This window comes from Pinus tabuliformis, chromosome 7 (genome assembly GCF_031772625.1).
Source record: "Pinus tabuliformis cultivar Carrire ecotype Pingquan chromosome 7, CPIR1, whole genome shotgun sequence".
Taxonomy (NCBI): domain Eukaryota; kingdom Viridiplantae; phylum Streptophyta; class Pinopsida; order Pinales; family Pinaceae; genus Pinus; species Pinus tabuliformis.
Window position 1 is genome coordinate 123,644,382 of NC_142293.1, and position 17,112 is coordinate 123,661,493.

The following is a 17,112-nucleotide window of genomic DNA, read 5'->3' on the forward strand; positions in this document are numbered from 1 at the left end:
TTTTGCACAATTGGCACATTTCTTGATGTCAGGCTTTTGCATTGAACATGTGCCCAGTTTCTAACTTTTATTGGAAATAGCGGTTTACTTTTTGTGTTTCACGTTCATGTGAATGGAACGGTATAACTTGATTAAATATAATATCTTTTCTTATAATAATAAATTTGGAATAACATACCTATAAAACATTTATGTATAAAATTGGGTTATTTTTGGGTAATGGCACATGATTAGAATGTAGAAGGAATGAAGGTTTATTTTTTTACTGGTGAAAGTTTTTTTCGTTTTTTTATCAGTGAAATGTAATGGTGATAGTTGTCTTTATTATTATTTTGATTTTTGATTAGTGCATCATAGTTAGCTATAGTTGTCACCATTTTACTTTGACAACTTAAGACATATAGTAAGAATGAAAGCCTACTTCTTTGGGACCATCTTCTCCATTGGAAAAAAAAAATACAAATTGTATATGTAAATACTTGAAATATGTATTTCATTTTATAATCACTTTTAATACTTGAAATTGTAGGTTGCTGGCCATAGGTGCATCTCAACTAGGTTTATATGGATTTTAGAAAGAAAGGGTGACGAAGCAATCGGACTCTCTTTAGCGCCGGAGTCTGTCTTTCCAACTTCAAATTATTGATGTACGGAAGTCCATAGACATTGCACGAGTAACTATCGAAGGGCATTGCATGGCATGACAGGTCTGTTTCGCTTTCGAAAAGTAAGCACGATGAATCAGAGTGATACGTTTTTTTAGAATTCATGGAAAAGTATGTGCATATGATATTCTGAAAAGCAGAAAGTCTCTTTTTCACAAGAGACAAAGAGCTTCAAGTTAATGATTCTGTTTTGTCAGCGACGGTGGAAAAAAGGAGGAGGCCGGGAATCAGACGACGGTGGTCACGTTTGGGATAGGGCAGCAATTGCTCCTGGGCCAGAGGCGGAGAGAAACAAACATTAAATGGCACTGTGAGCGAAAGAAATGAGCTAAGACGGCCATGGGGGGTACAGGATGATCACATGGAAGGCCATAATGGCATGTCTAGCAGGGCCTACAGAAAAAAAGGATGAAGATAATGACCCCTGCATCTGTATATAATAGATTTGCGTAAAATAACGAATGAGCGAGGGAATATGTGAATGAATTGATGAAACAAGAATGATAAGAGAGAAATAATAGGCCGTAGGACCTCAAATATAAAAGCAATGGCATGTCTGCGTCTATAGGGTCCCCTTCATTTCTAATAGAAATTTCGTTTTCAGAGAGGGAGGCCTCAAATCGGATCCGGGAGTTCTTTAATTATTTTAAAGTTTTGAATGGGTTGGAGAGTATCGCGATCGAAAGCAACTTTTCCCCCGCACAGCCTTCCATCACACCTGGAGAAAAGTGACGACTCAGCTCTCGTACACCGACGGTGAGAGAGACGTCCTCGCTTCTATTTCTGCGCTGTCGGCTCCTTCCGTCATGCATACAGACGACGACGTACTTAGCCTCACATTGCTTCGGTGTATTTGTCTCCATCACACCGTGGATTGGCTCCACATGTCGCGTACGTAAATATTTTTCCCATTATTAAAACAAACAGAATCGTTATTACAAAATCAATTTTAAAGCGGCAGAAGATCGGCTACTGGCGGCCATGAAGTATCTCATATACTCGTCCAGAAATCTAGCTTTGGTGAGCCTTTCCACAGAAGTGGAACTGTTCTTATTTTCGAAGGTTTTTGGGGCATATTTTTTGGGTTAAATTTGTTAGATATTTAGTAGAAATTTATTAGAATCACAAGATTGATTGACAAAACTAACGTGTGTTTTAGGGATTTTTCAACTCTTCCCAAATATACATGGTTCATGAGATTTGGGCTACATCCACTCAGAACGGTCAATCTTTCTTTTCATTCAATCTAACAAAGCAATTATAACTTATTTCCTTTGTCTCAATTATAATATTTTTATTATAAAAATGAGAGTAAAGGGATTTTCTTCTTCAAGAGAAAAACTCTAACATAACATTTACCCTTAAATCTATGACTTAATAACTTAAATTATCCAGTTTGACTATGAAAAGTTATAATATTTTTACAAAGTTGTTTTTTCCGAAAGTTTCTCATTGAAGACGCTTCCCTTGAACCCTTCCAAGGCGGGTTCCAAATAATTTTAGTTGACCCCCTTGGAACCCGTGGTGACAATAAGAGTGAGGCAAGCCCCCTACACCACCCTCAAGAACTGGGTCCAAATATGGTTAAAAAATAAGACCTATGAATTAGGAAGATAATCAGAGTTGATAACCAACAATCTCTCGCTTGGAGATCGATTACAACAACTCCATTACCACTGCACTTGTTGGATTATGCTTCAACTTTAGACCTGGCTAGTTTCTCATCTTCATGAAGACCAATTGAAAATAAGAAGAAACTTTGTTTCTCTTTGGCTACTACCTTTGTTAATAAATTTAAAGGTTTCTGGCTAGTATGTATCTTTTCCGTCTTCAATTGTCCCTTTTTCAAAATCGATCATATAAAATGGTACATGAGCTATATATGTTTAATATTAGAATGAAAGGTTGAGTTCTTTGCAAGATGAATGGCACTCTTGTGATCACTATACATCTTGTTATTTTCCTATTTCTTTCTCTATTTATCCACAAAACTCTATAACCTAATCATATTTTTACTAGTCTCTGTAGTAGAAATATACATTGCTCCTATTGTTGAAAGTGCAATAACCCTTTGCAATATCAAAATCCAACCCACTGTTGTTCAACTTATAGTAAAAACATACCCTTTGGTGCTCCTCTTGTTATCTATATCACTTGTCATATATGAGTCAACATATTCTTATATAACAATGTTTGAAACTCCAAAGCTTAATTATTTAGTAATACCACCTCTCAAATACCTGATAATTCACTTTAATGTCTTACAATGCTCTTTATCTGGATTATTTATATACCTACTCACAACTCCCACTACATGTGCAATATAATGCCGTGTGCACACTGTCTCATATATCGAGCTACCAATTGTTAATGAATATGGAATTTTGGACATGTAGTGTATCTCTTAGTACGTCTTAGAACACATCTCCTTAATCAATTTCAAATGACTAACCAAAGGTGTATTAATTGGTTTTTCATCTTTCATTTTAAATATTCCCAACACTTATTCTATGTACTCACTCTACAATAATGTTAACTTATGATTTTTCCTATCTCTGATCATTCTCATACCAAGGAGACTCCACAACAAACATGTCATCTATATATAATAACAAGATAATATAGTTGTCATTATCTAGTCTCTTAAAATAAACACAACGTCAAATTGGAATTTACTATAACCTTATTTTGCCATAAACCTGCCAAACTTCAAATGCCACTATCTTGGATCTTGCTTTAAACCATACAAGCTCTTCTTCAATCTCCATACTAAGTTCTCCTTCCCTTTGACCTCATATCATTTTCATTGTTGCATATAAGAATATTCGTCCAAATCCCCATGGAGAAAAGTTGTCTTTACATTTAAATGCTCAAGATGCAAATATTCTACAGCCACTTAAGTTAAAATTGTTCTAATTGAAGTAATTTTTATAATAAGAGAAAATATTTCATCAAAATCTATATTTTTCTTCTATGCAAACTACTTTACAAGAAGTTTGCCCTTGTACCTCATTTTTTCCTCCATCGTCTTCCTTCACTTATAAACCCATTTATTTTGCAATGTGATTTTACCTATAGGTAATTGTTATAGACATTTTTGTGCCTTACAACTCCAAGCATGAAATGTCCATAAACCAAGGGCTCCTAAGTCCCTAAAAGTGTTGTTCTAACCCCTAAAGGAACAAGGTCAACAGATTACAGCTTCTCCCAGAAGTTCTCCACCAGAAACTGCTCAGAATAAGTCAAAACAGGATCATTTCAGCTGCTCCACTGGCTAGGTGCGTTTCATTGCACCTAAATACACTAGCTAGGTGTGTTGCAATGCACCTAAATACACTTGAGGGTGCATTGGGCGAGAAATGACAAATGGCAGTGTCATTCCGCGAGGTCGAGAGACAATGGAAGCTTCCAGAATCTTCTGCTGTGACACTTGCCTCACTGAATTTGACCAAGGATGAGTAAGAGGCCTTTAGTCTCCAAGTGGAAGCAAGAACTGACAGAGAGAAGACACTAATCAAATCACAAGCTGACTCATCCTCCTTACACATAGCTATATATGGATCCCTCATCCCAGAGATCTAGAGGCTGGAATTTTGCACATTGTAAGGAATTGCTGTTGGTTTTGAGACAAACATCAAAGTATTGGGTGATCTATGCTTTGTTGGAGGTGAAGAGGGGCTTCTTTGCTAGGAGGTTGATGTTGGGTCAGGAACCATCGGTTGTAACTCCTCCTGGATCTTTTCTTGTTTATCAATAAAAACTATTTGAGTTTTTCCTCCATGCTTTTGTATCATTGATGCTTGTTACATTTGTATGGTTAACTTAAATCTGATCCTAAGTTGTTTATGAATATAGATCTATGTCTTTGTATAGTGTTCTTCTTCTGTGATCTTACAGGTACTTGGTGAAGCTGGGCAAGTAAGGGAGCAGGTAGCTGGAGGCTGTCAAAGAAGAGAGGGATTGGATCAAAGGATTAGCGCAAGACACAGGTTGGTTCTTTCTATTCCTCTCTATCTATAGTTCATAAAGGAAATACAAAAGTAGTTTTTCTCTGTTTGTTTCTAAGGCAGCTGTCACACCTTAGTGGGATAGAGCAGTTCTAAATAGACACTTTTCCCGGTAACAAAATGGCGACTCCGCTGGGGAATGTCTAATTAGTTTGTTTGTGTATCATTCTTTGTTGTTTGTTTCATAAACTTAAAATTAGCATTCGAACTGCATTTGCCAAAATAAATGCAAAGTAGACATCTGCTGCTTCAATCCATTCACTAGATCTGTTTATGATTTGAACAGCTGATTCACAAACTATCTGATTGCCCTTGTGATAGCTCTTAGATCCTCCTTAGATCTACCCCTGATTGTGCATTACTGATTGCTTTTACTCGGCCAAAAACCAAAGACTGAACTGCAAACTGTGACCCGGAACCCGGACAGATTCTCGTTTCTGGCCCAGCGCAGGTACTGTTAAGAGATCCTGAATTTCAGCGCACTTCCCGAAAGGGCAACCTGCGCTGCATTTCAGTTTCTCTGTGTTACAGGTGCGCTGATCAGACTAGCCCCGTGTAGCTGTGGTTCTTTTGCTTCATTCTTTCCAGTTTTATCTCTGAATTTTGCTGCCTGTGATCAGTATATGTCTGTTTAAAACCCCTTTTCCTTGCTGTTATTCCGCCTCCTTTGTACAAAATAACTGTAGATGTTTTTGTGTGTTTGTTGAGTCGTTTACAGTTTTCCATTGCAAAAGTAGAATAGTCGTACTGTCATCCTTTGATTTGGATCTGTCGCAAGTGTCGATTTCGATCATAGGAGAAAGTTTGATAGTTGTTGATGGTCGATTATACTGTTACTATTGCCTTTGGTCTGAATTTGTGATTTTCTAGTGTCAAGTACAAGTGTTCATTTCAAAATCGCAAGGTGTTGTAATCATCTCTATTTTTTATTTCGAAAAAGAACTTGTTTATATTTGTCGTTTGAAAAGAAATTCAGATTTGTACATCAACTTTCTTTAAGCATCAATACTAAGAAAGTCGAAAACAAATACATGTATCTGCATTTGCATATAGACAGTCTGTTTGGCTTGATTTAGGAAAGTGCATTTACAGTGTGCTCTTTGCTCTTTGTGAAAAGATTGTGTCTTTCTTTTCCTCTAGTAGCTAGGATTTTCATTGCACAAAAGAGATAAAAGTTTTTTTATCATCTTTAGATTGCATTTTAGGAATTACATCTACATCTCGTGGTGAACCCAAAAGACAAACTTCATAAGCAAGATCAACTTAAAATAAATTCAATGAATCTAACAACGCTTTGGAACTTAACGCACAACATTTAGAGGTCTAGGCTAGAGACGTATTCCGGCGTCGTAAAGCCTGGTAACTGTTGTCCTCACTGATGGTTGGGTGATTCCTCCACTTTGAGACGATAAGTGCCAGTACGGACTTGTGCTCCCACGTACTGTCGAGTATATTTTGGGAGACCCCTATAGGCTTAAATCCTTTATCCATAGGAAGCCGTGTCTGCCGCCCTATCGATCGCAATGCACTGAACACAGCATTCGGGAAGATTGACTACCGTACCGTAAAAAGTATTCTGCAGTTTTGCGATTGGTTTGGTACTCCCTCTACCTAGACCTCCAGAGCAGTCCCTTTCGTTCCTTTTCAGACTCCTTAACGGAAAAGGTCCATCTGAGCACTTGTCACTTCAGGCTCATTAAAAATCGAAGGAGACTAGAGTCATCTTTTGTTTTTTCTCGACTCTTAAAAACTGAAAAAACAAGTTGTGTCAAAGCGTATAAAAATTTATTTTAAACGGAATATTCATTACCCTTTCCTACGTTGATCTTGGGTTGAGAAAATGGAGTCTACCAACCAAGGAATTCCCCTTGGAGGAAATCCTAGTCCCTTCTCCTCTTGGGGAGATGTTGGTGCACCCCATATGGCTACATTGTCGCTTCCAGGGCTGACAATTGGTTTGCCTGTATGGCTCTTCTCAACCTCTGTCGTTCAGAACACCACTATTCCTAAACAATCGAATCAGCAATTAGACGAGTCCAGAGTTGCCCACCAACCTTCTACTTCCTCTAATTCTGCCTCTCCTCCTTCCTCTTCGCTTGATGGGGCTGGTAAAGCCAAAAGTCAAGTTCCTAAGGAGAAGAAGGAAAAGAAGAAGAAAGAGAAGAAGAAGAAGGAGCCAAAGGCGAATGGGGGAAAACGAGTGTCGTCTAACGAAAATCCACACACTGCACCGACCAGGCCTAAATCGCCATGTGTCATTTGCAAAGGAGACCACTTTCACAGAGATTGTTCTTGCATCCCTCGGATCTTAAGGGACTGGTCTCCTCATTTGCACAACCCGGTGTCTTCAACCTCTGATGATCATGTTGAAAGCACATCGTCAACTAGTGAAAGTGAAGCCCCAGGACAAAAAGGGAAATGTAGATTTCCTTGTAAACTGTGCGAAGGCGATCATGCCGTCCACCGTTGTCCCTTCTTAGACAAAGCTAAAAGAGTTTTGGATGATCGTCCGGTTTCACCGTTACGACTTCCTCCTGGATATAAAAAACTCTTGCTGAGTCCGTCACTAGTTGAAAATCCGGCTGGCCCGCTCAGGTGGTCGGCTGAAGAACCTATCATTGAAGATAATCCATCTAGATCCATACCAGACGAAAGTCAAAAGGTCGAGGCGGCAGTTGACCCAGTCTTGCCTTCAGAGGTTTCATCTTCAGATGATACAGTCACTGAAGAGAACAAGGATGACACCGTCCAAATTCTCTTCATAAACACAGACTCCGACGAACAAGGGGGCAATTTACCCGTTCCTTTACCGCAGGAAGGAAGTTCGTCAGAGCCGTACCCAGCCGTCTATTCGGTCCCACCTCTAAGCAACCTAGTTGTCTCCTTCGACTGGAATCAACTAGGCAGACCCCGTTTACCAGCAAGCGTACCATTCCGAATTATCGTTCAAATATATAGAATGGTTATGGCTAATACCATCATAGATGAGGGGGCTTCTGTGAGTATCCTTTCCTCAACTGCTTGGAAAGCGCTTGGTTCACCATCGCTTTTGCCTGAGATGAGAAATCTGACAGGCTTTGATAAAGGAACCAGTCGACCGTTAGGGATCCTTCCCGATGTGCCCATAACATTGAGAAGGAAAACAGTTCACATGAACGTAATGGTAGTTCAAGGACCCCTGGATTATAATATACTCCTTGGATGAGACTATATTTATTGCATGGGAGCAATTGTCTCCTCACTCTTTAGAGTAATGTGTTTTCCACACGAAGGAAGAGTGGTCAAGCTCGTGGACCAGCTTTCATTTCCCAGATCATACAGAGAAAATAGTCATATACCATCCCTGAATGGTCTTTTCACGCAAGAAATGTCTCAATATCCAGTCCGTCCTCCCGATGAGCGCGAGTAATTCGGAAGGATATGACTGAAACCCAGGGGGCATGCACCCTGGTTTGCTTCGGCAAGAAAACTTCGGGTATAGGGTAGGTTTCCATGGGAGAATATGACTAGTCTGTACCCCGTCCGTGAGTGGAAAAGAGGGTTATTCTAGAACAAGATTCTCTTGTCAAAGTTATGTGAGTGGAGTAGCCTCCTTCACTCACCTTTGTCTATTTCAGTAAACATCGCCGAAGAAGTGTTTTTTTTGCGCTATGAATAAAGCAATCTTTGGGTAACCTGTAAGAGGTAGGCCTCTCTCGGTAAAACAATGTTTTATCGGAAAGAAGTAGGGGTAACCTTGAAACTCTAATTTATACCTGGGGGCATGCAAACCTTTTGGAGTGCAAGCAAAGAGTGATCATTTATCTATTTTTTGGATTGGTCGTTTCCTAACTTGCATAAAGAAAGGATGTGGGGCAAAACTCTAAAAGTTTCCGTTTTATATGAGACATTCTTATCACACGACTGGATTAATCGAGCAGTTTTAGCACATAGTTCAAGCTCGTTAAAAAATAAACATAAGACATGAGCAAATGTTTCCACCCGCGTTTAATCTCATTAAAAAATGAACTATTCCTCGGTAAATAACCATCGTGAATGAAGTACTTCAGCCATTAAAGCCTTGGTCGTGTTTGCACCATCACCTCCACTTTTTCATTGGCCGATCATTCACCTCCATTTGATTGTTTACCCATTTTGAGGAACAGCTGCGAAGAGTGATTTCACTAGCCATCCTTGTGACACTACCGTGATTGGAAAATTCCAAACCTTACCTGGAATCAACTGCTACCCGTTTTATCACTCGTTCCTCAAAAGATGAGTCTTCTTTAAGCTCTTTTCAACTGACTAGTAAAATATGAAAAGATTGCTGAGTCCTTGGCCTTCCAGCTCGTTAAAGGGACAGGAAGTGCCATCCCTCATCTAGATTTTAATCTTTTTGGACTTGAGGGATTATTTCACAAAAAGATCGAGCGCTTGTTTTGTTCGGCTCGTTAAAACTATCGAAAATTCATCCCTTCTGTATTGTTTTATACTTTTTCAGATTTAAGGGATTAGATGACGAAAAAGGAATTTTGGAGTTACCTTTACGTACCTTTTCAGACACTCTAAAATTGAAAAGGACCGAGTTATCTTTGTCGTTAAACTCGTTAAAAAGATTAATAGCGACAAACTTGTCTTTAGACGAGAATGAGTTTCACTATCGCTAGGCTCGTTAAAACATAGTGATGGGTTTGCCCGAAGGGCAAATTATAGAACAGGCATATGTTATCCTCCTCAAGCTTGAAAAAAATAAAGAGGTACTGGTCAACAATGACTGGAGAAAAATTGGGAAGAAAACTCAAAGAATATTTATTGGTAGCAAGTCGCTCTTGAACATGACACTTCCACTTTGTGTTCGAGTCGGGTTGGGTTGTTTCATTCACCGGTCACATCGCCATGGTCACACCATACCATCCACATTTGGGGTTAATTCTACCAATCCATCACATCAGTGTCGCCGACATGTTCAAGAGAAGTCATCCAGAGAAGCCACCTGTGTCTCACCCACTACCATACATTATACTCCATTCTTTCATGACCGCCACCCTGAACCGTATATCATCAGATCGTTTTCACCTCCATCAAAATCATTTGCTCCGTTCCGTGTCATTGATGTGGGATTCATTAAGGCCCTCCTTTGACGGATCACTTCTTGTCGACATCAGCTCATTATCCAAGAAGTTGATCTAGGAACACTCCATTTAGTACTTTGAAGCTTGCATGCCTTAATGGCAAGTTTCTCACTTCCGGCGACAGGTTTACATCAATGGCCTTCGACCGAAAGATTTTGCGTGGTGTTCGACGCCAAGTCCTTTATTCACACCACGTGAATTGTACTGTAGTACCTTGAGGGTCATTATCATTATCGGTGATTCCTCTCGCGCTTGTTAACAGTTTACATCATTGACTGGTAATCAAGCGATGTCTTTCCATGTTCGACTTCAAAACATTTCTCACATGGATCGACTTGTACTTCGAGTGAAGATCGGACGAGATTGAAGACCCCGGATCTAGTTTCATCCATCCGGGCTGCGATATATATTCAGGGAAATAAAGACATTAAATGTACAAGCACTGCAGCACAGATAATCATCCTACCAAAAGGATGATGGCTCTATCAGAATCATCAGTCTACACTCAGACGATTGTCTGTCCTATGTACATGAAAATGAATTTATAAAGCTGAGCATGGGAATGCCCGCCTCAGCTAGATCATGAAAAACAGTATGAAGATAATGTATTGTGTTGTATCTTATTACAGGTCTCCTCCCAGCATTGAAAGAACTTCGGATCCTCATAATAAATCATTTCACCCGACACCAAAAGGTTAACGGCCTCATACTTTAGGGGGCAACTGTTATAGACATTTTTGTGCCTTACAACTCCAAGCATGAAATGTCCATAAACCAAGGGCTCCTAAGTCCCTAAAAGTGTTGTTCTAACCCCTAAAGGAACAAGGTCAACAGATTACAGCTTCTCCCAGAAGTTCTCCACCAGAAACTGCTCAGAATAAGTCAAAACAGGATCATTTCAGCTGCTCCACTGGCTAGGTGCGTTGCATTGCACCTAAATACACTGGCTAGGTGCGTTGAAATGCACCTAAATACACTGTGAGGGTGCGTTGGGCGAGAAATGACAAATGGCAGTGTCATTCCGCGAGGTGGAGAGACAATGGAAGCTTCCAGAATCTTCTCCTGTGACACTTGCCTCACTGAATTCGACCAAGGATGAGTAAGAGGCCTTCAGTCTCCAAGTGGAAGCAAGAACTGACAGAGAGAAGACACTAATCAAATCACAAGCTGACTCATCCTCCTTACACATATCTATATGTGGATCCCTCATCCCAGAGATCCAGAGGCTGGAATTTTGCACATTGTAAGGAATTGTTGTTGGTTTTGAGACAAACATCAGAGTATTGGGTGATCTATGCTTTGTTGGAGGTGAAGAGGGGCTTCTTTGCTGGGAGGTTGATGCTGGGTCAGGAACCATTGGTTGTAACTCCTCCTGGATCTTTTCTTGTTTATCAATAAAAACTATTTGAGTTTTTCCTCCATGCTTTTGTATCATTGATGCTTGTTACATTTGTATGGTTAACTTAAATCTGATCCTAAGTTGTTTATGAATATAGATCTATGTCTTTGTATAGTGTTCTTCTTCTGTGATCTTACAGGTACTTGGTGAAGCTGGGCAAGTAAGGGAGCAGGTAGCTGGAGGCTGTCAAAGAAGAGAGGGATTGGATCAAAGGATTAGCGCAAGACACAGGTTGGTTCTTTCTATTCCTCTCTATCTATAGTTCATAAAGGAAATACAAAAGTAGTTTTTCTCTGTTTGTTTCTAAGGCAGCTGTCACACCTTAGTGGGATAGAGCAGTTCTAAATAGACACTTTTCCCGGTAACAGTAATGGAACCAAGTCCCAAGTATGGCTATGTACCAAAGAGTCCATCTCTTCTTCCATACCTTGCTTCCATTTCTTTCTAGTTTCTACTACATTGCTTCTCCATATCTTTCTAATTCATTAAAATCAGTTAGCAATACATAATACAGTGAAGGAGAGTGTCATTTAAATGTTCTAGTTAACCTAGTTGATTTCCTAACAAAAATTGTAGGAGTCTGAGGTACCTGCTATTGTTGTTGATGTTGACATATTGATTCTCTAGCACCTTTGGAATTTCCTTTTCTGTGATTTCATCATGCAATGTGTATTATGTGTTTTCCTTTTCTTGTTTCTTTCTCTATAGCTGATATTTCTACATGACCTTCTCCCTAAATACCACATGTCTACTCATAATGATTTATTGTTTTTTATAATATCCTAAAAGTAATATTCAAAATAATTAATTCCATATCTAATAAAGGTACACTTCTTGAATTTAGCCTTGAGCTTTGTTCTATTTTCTCTATCAATATGGATAAATGCTTCACAAACAAAAGTTTTCAGAAATGTGTAGTTTATTTTTTTTTCCTATCAATGCATCCTTTGGAATTCCACCATTTAAGGAAATTAAAGGCCCTCTATTTATTAAAGAAATAAAATTTCAACAATATCTTCCCAAAACTGTAAGGAAAATATTGCATGCAATCTCATACTCACATGCTCCATGATTGTCTTATTCATCTTTTCCTAACGCAACATGTTCTTGTGGTAATCTTGGCACTATCTTGTCTCTAAAAATCCCATTGTATGAACAATAAATATCAAACTCCTTACTACAATATTCACCTCTATTATATAATCTGAGGCACTTCAAATTATTTTCTATATCAATCTTAACCAAATCCTTCCATTTCTTAAAAGTATTAAAGACATCAAATTTGTTTATAATTCAATAAACCCAAGTTTTTGTATTTGCATCATTAATACAAGTAGCATAAAGAAGAGCTACCAAGAGATGATACTTGGGTATCTCTCCATACATTTTATGCACAGGCTCTAACTTCTCACTCTTCGTTTTCTTGCCAACTTTGAAAAATCTAACTCTTTTTTTGTTTTCTATAAACATGTTGCTCACATAAGTATAAAAAAACTTTATTCAAATTTGAAAGTAATTTCCTTGAGTGGAGAATCTACATCTCCTTTTCACTCATGTGCCTTAGCTTCAGCTTCCCTTGGAGCAATCTTAAGCGAGTCGTCGTTTCCCTCAGTTAGGCTCCCCCTTCCCCCCTTAATGCTCGAGCGATCTCTTCATTCATGGGATTCCATTATAAATCAATATATAAGTAGCCCCACATCGCAAAACGAGATAAATGCAGAACATAATCCAATTCATCGTCGAGCGCGCATATCCACAGAGTTTTGCATTAACATCGACACTATTGCTCCCACTAGGATCACTTCCACTGGCTTCACTGAGCCGCACAAAAAATGGGGGAGAGTGCAACACTAGGAATTCCCGAGAGGTCACCCATCCTAATACTACTCTAGCCCAAGCATGCTTAATTGCGGAGTTCTAATGGGATCTGGTGCATTAACACTGGTATGATTGCACCCGCAAAGATATCGCCCCCTCCCCCTCTTCAAGGGAGACCACTGAGCCACGGGCAGGGCACGGGGCCCATCTATGGCCCTCGATCCAAAACGGTTCAGTGCAGGAGCTCGCCTTCTTCCCTAACTTGGCGGCGCCTCCTGCCCCATGAGGAGCCAACGAACCAGGGGAAGAACGAAGGGGAAAAAAGAAAAAAGAAGAGAGAGAGAGAGAAAAGAAAGAGGCATAATTTTCGCGACCACCAACGACATTGCGAGGAGCTCGTGCAGTCTTTCCGTGCATGATCCGCAGTTCTTCGAAAATTCGAATTCCTACAAAATTATATATGAGAAAAACCTCTTACCTACTCTCCTCGTGTCATGTTTACTACAGTGATGTGAACGATCCTAGATTCATCGCCCATTGCCACAATATGTCACCTCCGTTGCACTGTAATCTCACTTGTGACTTTTGACTAGGAAAAAAAATTGGTGCCCTGTTCTCGAATTTCCCTTGGATAAGTCTTAAGCGAGTTGTTATTTCCCTCAGTTAGGTTCCCCCTTCCCCCTTAATGCTCGAGTGATCTCTTCATTTGTGGGATTCCATTATAAATCAATATATAAGTAGCCCCACATCGCAAAACGAGAGAAACATGCAACATAATCCAATTCACCATCAAGCGCGCCTATATGTGGAGTTCCGCATTAACGCTGGCGCGATCGCACCGTAAGGATCACTTCCACTAGCCTCGCCAACCCACACAAAAAAGGGGGGAGGGTGCAACACTAGGACTTCCCAGAGGTCACCCATCCTAGTACTGCTCTAGCCCAAGCACGCTTAATTGCAGAGTTTTGATGGGATCTGGTGCATTAACTCTGGTATGATCACACTCGCAAAGATTTCACCACCTCCCCCTCTCCAAGGGAGACCGTCGAGCCACGGGAAGGGCACGGGGTCCATCCATGGCCCTCGATCTGAAACGGTTTAGCGCAGGAGCTCGCCCTGTTCCCTAACTTGGCAGTGCCTCCCGCCCCGCAGGGAGCCAGTGAACCATGGGAAGAACGAAGGGGCAAAAAAAGAAAGAGAGAGAGAGAGAGAGAGAGAGAGAGAACGAAGGGGCAAAAAGAGAGAGAGAGAGAAGAACGAAGGGGCAAAAAGAGAGAGAGAGAGAGAGAGAGAGAGAGAAGAACGAAGGGGCAAAAAGAGAGAGAGAGAGAAGAATGAAGGGGCAAAAAGAGAGAGAGAGAGAGAGAGAGAGAGCATAAGTTCCATGAGACCGACAACATTGCATGGAGCTTGTGCAGCCTTTCCGTGAATGATCCACGATTATTCCAAAATTTGAATTCCTACAAAAGTATATATGATCTAAACAGCTTACCTAATCTCCTCGTGTCATATTTTCTACAATGATGTGAACAATCCTAGATTCAGTGCCCACTACCACAATACGTCACCTCCAATGCATTGTAATCCCACTTGTGACTTCCGACTAGGAAAAACAATCGGTGCCCTGTTCTCGAATTTCCTTTGGAGCAGTCTTAAGCGAGTCTTTGTTTCCCTTAGTTAGGCTCCCCCTTCCCCCTTAATTCTCAAGTGATCTCTTCATTCGCGGGATTCCATGATAAATCAATATATAAGTACACCCACATCGCAAAATGAGATAAACGCGCAACATAATCTAATTCACCATTGAGTGTTCCTATCCGCAGAGTTCCGCATTAACATCGGTGCGAACGCACCCATAAGGATCACTTCCACTGGCTACGTCGAGCTGTACAAAAAAGGGGGAGGGTGAAACACTAGGACTTCCCGAGAGGTCACCCATCCCAGTATTGCTATAGCCCAAGCGCACTTAATTGTGGAGTTCTAATGGGATCCAGTGCATTATCGTTGGTATGATCGCACTCGCATAGATCTTGCCCCCTCCCCCTCTTTAAGGGAGACTGCCCAACCATAAGTAGGACATGGGGCCCATCCATGGTCCTCGATCCGAAATGGTTCAGCGCAGGAGCTCACCCTCTTCCCCGACTTGGTGGCATCTCCCGCCCTGCGGGGAGCCAACAAACCATGGGAAAAATGAAGGCCTGGGCAAAAACAAAAAAGAGAGAGAGAGAGAAGAAAAAGGCGTAAGTTCCGCGACCACTGACGACGCTGCGTGGAGCTCGCGCGGCCTTTCTGTGAATGATCCACGGTTCTTCCAAAATTCGAATTCCTACAAAAGTATATATGATTTAAACCTCTTACCTACTCTCCTTGTGTCATATTTTCTACAGTGATGTAAACGATCTTAGATTCATCAGCCACTGCCACAATACGTCGCCTCCAATGCATTGTAATCTCGCTTGTCACTTCCAGCTAGGAAAAACGATCGCTGCCCTGTTCTCGAATTTCCCTTAGAGCAATCTTAAGAAAGTCATTATTTCCCTCAGTTAGGCTCCCCCTTCCCCCTTAATTCTCAAGAGATCTCTTCATTTGCGAGATTCCATTATAAATCAATATATAAGTAGCCCCATGTCACAAAATGAGATAAACACACAACATAATCCAATTCACCATCGAGCACGCCTATCCGCGGAGTTCCACATTAACACCGGCACGATCGCACCCACAATGATCACTTCAACTAGCTCTGTCGAGCTGCACAAAAAAGGGGGGGGTGGTGCAACACTAGGACTTCCTGGGAGGTCGCCCATCCCAATATTACTCTAGCCTAAGCGCACTTAATTGTAGAGTTCTGATGGGATCCAGTGCATTAATGCTAGTATGATCACACCCTCAAAGATTTCACCCCTTCCCTCTCTTTAAGGGAGACCACTGAGCCATGGGCAGGGCACGGGGCCCATCCATGGCCCTTGATTCGAAACGGTTCAATGCAAGAGCTCACCCTCTTCCCTGACTTTGCGGCACCTCCTGCCCCACGGGGAGCCAACGAACTAGTGAAAGAACGAAGGGGAAAAAAAAGAAAAAGAAAAGAAGAGAAGAAGAAAGAGAGAGAAAAGAAAAAGGTGTAAGTTCTTTGACCACTGACGATGCTACATGGAGTTTGTGCGGCCTTTCCGTGAACAATCCACAGTTCTTCCAAAATTCAAATTCCTACAAAAGTATATATGATTTAAACCTCTTACCTACTCTCCTCGTGTCATATTTGCTACAATGATGCGAATGATCCTAGATTCATCACCCACTGCCACAATATGTTGCCTCCATTGCACTGTAATCCTGCTTGTGACTTCCGACTAGGAAAACAATTGTTGCCTTGTTCTAAATTTCCCTTGGAGTAGCCTTAAGCGAGTCGCTATTTCCCTCAGTTTTAAATAACATGGAAACCCATAAAATTAGTATTAGATACTTAAACATTAATAAAAAATATTTATAGTTTTTTTGTTTAATTATATAAAATCCAAATCTGAATTTGTTTAAAATTACAACTTACAACATGGTTAATTATTTTGTAATTTTGAAAAATAAAAAAATATAATTTTTTGAAATGAGTATACAATAAGATAAGAAAATATACATTCCATACATTTTGATATTTCATAAAATATAATGTTTTTAAAATTTATAAAAAATTAAATAATTATAATTAAAAAAATTTAAGGATCGTCCAAATTAAAAATTTAATTTCTGGCACATTTTCTTTCTCGCCTTAGTGTATTCGAATGAATGTTGAGTAGTTGAAAAAAAAGGAAAGACCATTTTGCCGTGTTTTCTTCCCCGCCTTATTCGAATGAAGTGAGTAGTTGAAGAAAGAGGAAAGACCATTATGTCACATTTTCTTCCCGGCCTTATAGTATTCTAATGAATATTGAGTAGTTGAAAAAAAAGGAAAGACCAGAACAAGTTTTCTTCTCTGCCTTAGTATATTCGAATGAATGTTGAGTAGTTGAAAAAAAAAGGAAAGACCATGGGCACAGTACAATATGATCTGTGGCTATATGGAAACAGGTACACTGGATCAATCTTTAGGGTTTCTAGATCGATGGCCATTCTTAGAA

General features: G+C 40.2%; 4 pseudogenes; all 4 read right to left on the reverse strand.

Moving 5' to 3' along the window:
• Positions 1 to 13,021: 13,021 nt before the first annotated feature.
• LOC149246098 (5S ribosomal RNA) lies at positions 13,022 to 13,140 on the reverse strand (annotated as a pseudogene).
• A 748-nt stretch (positions 13,141 to 13,888) lies between these two features.
• LOC149246099 (5S ribosomal RNA) lies at positions 13,889 to 14,006 on the reverse strand (annotated as a pseudogene).
• Positions 14,007 to 14,902: 896 nt separating this feature from the next.
• LOC149246100 (5S ribosomal RNA) lies at positions 14,903 to 15,021 on the reverse strand (annotated as a pseudogene).
• Positions 15,022 to 15,770: 749 nt separating this feature from the next.
• Positions 15,771 to 15,889, reverse strand: LOC149246101 (5S ribosomal RNA; annotated as a pseudogene).
• Between the last annotated feature and the right edge of the window lie 1,223 nt (positions 15,890 to 17,112).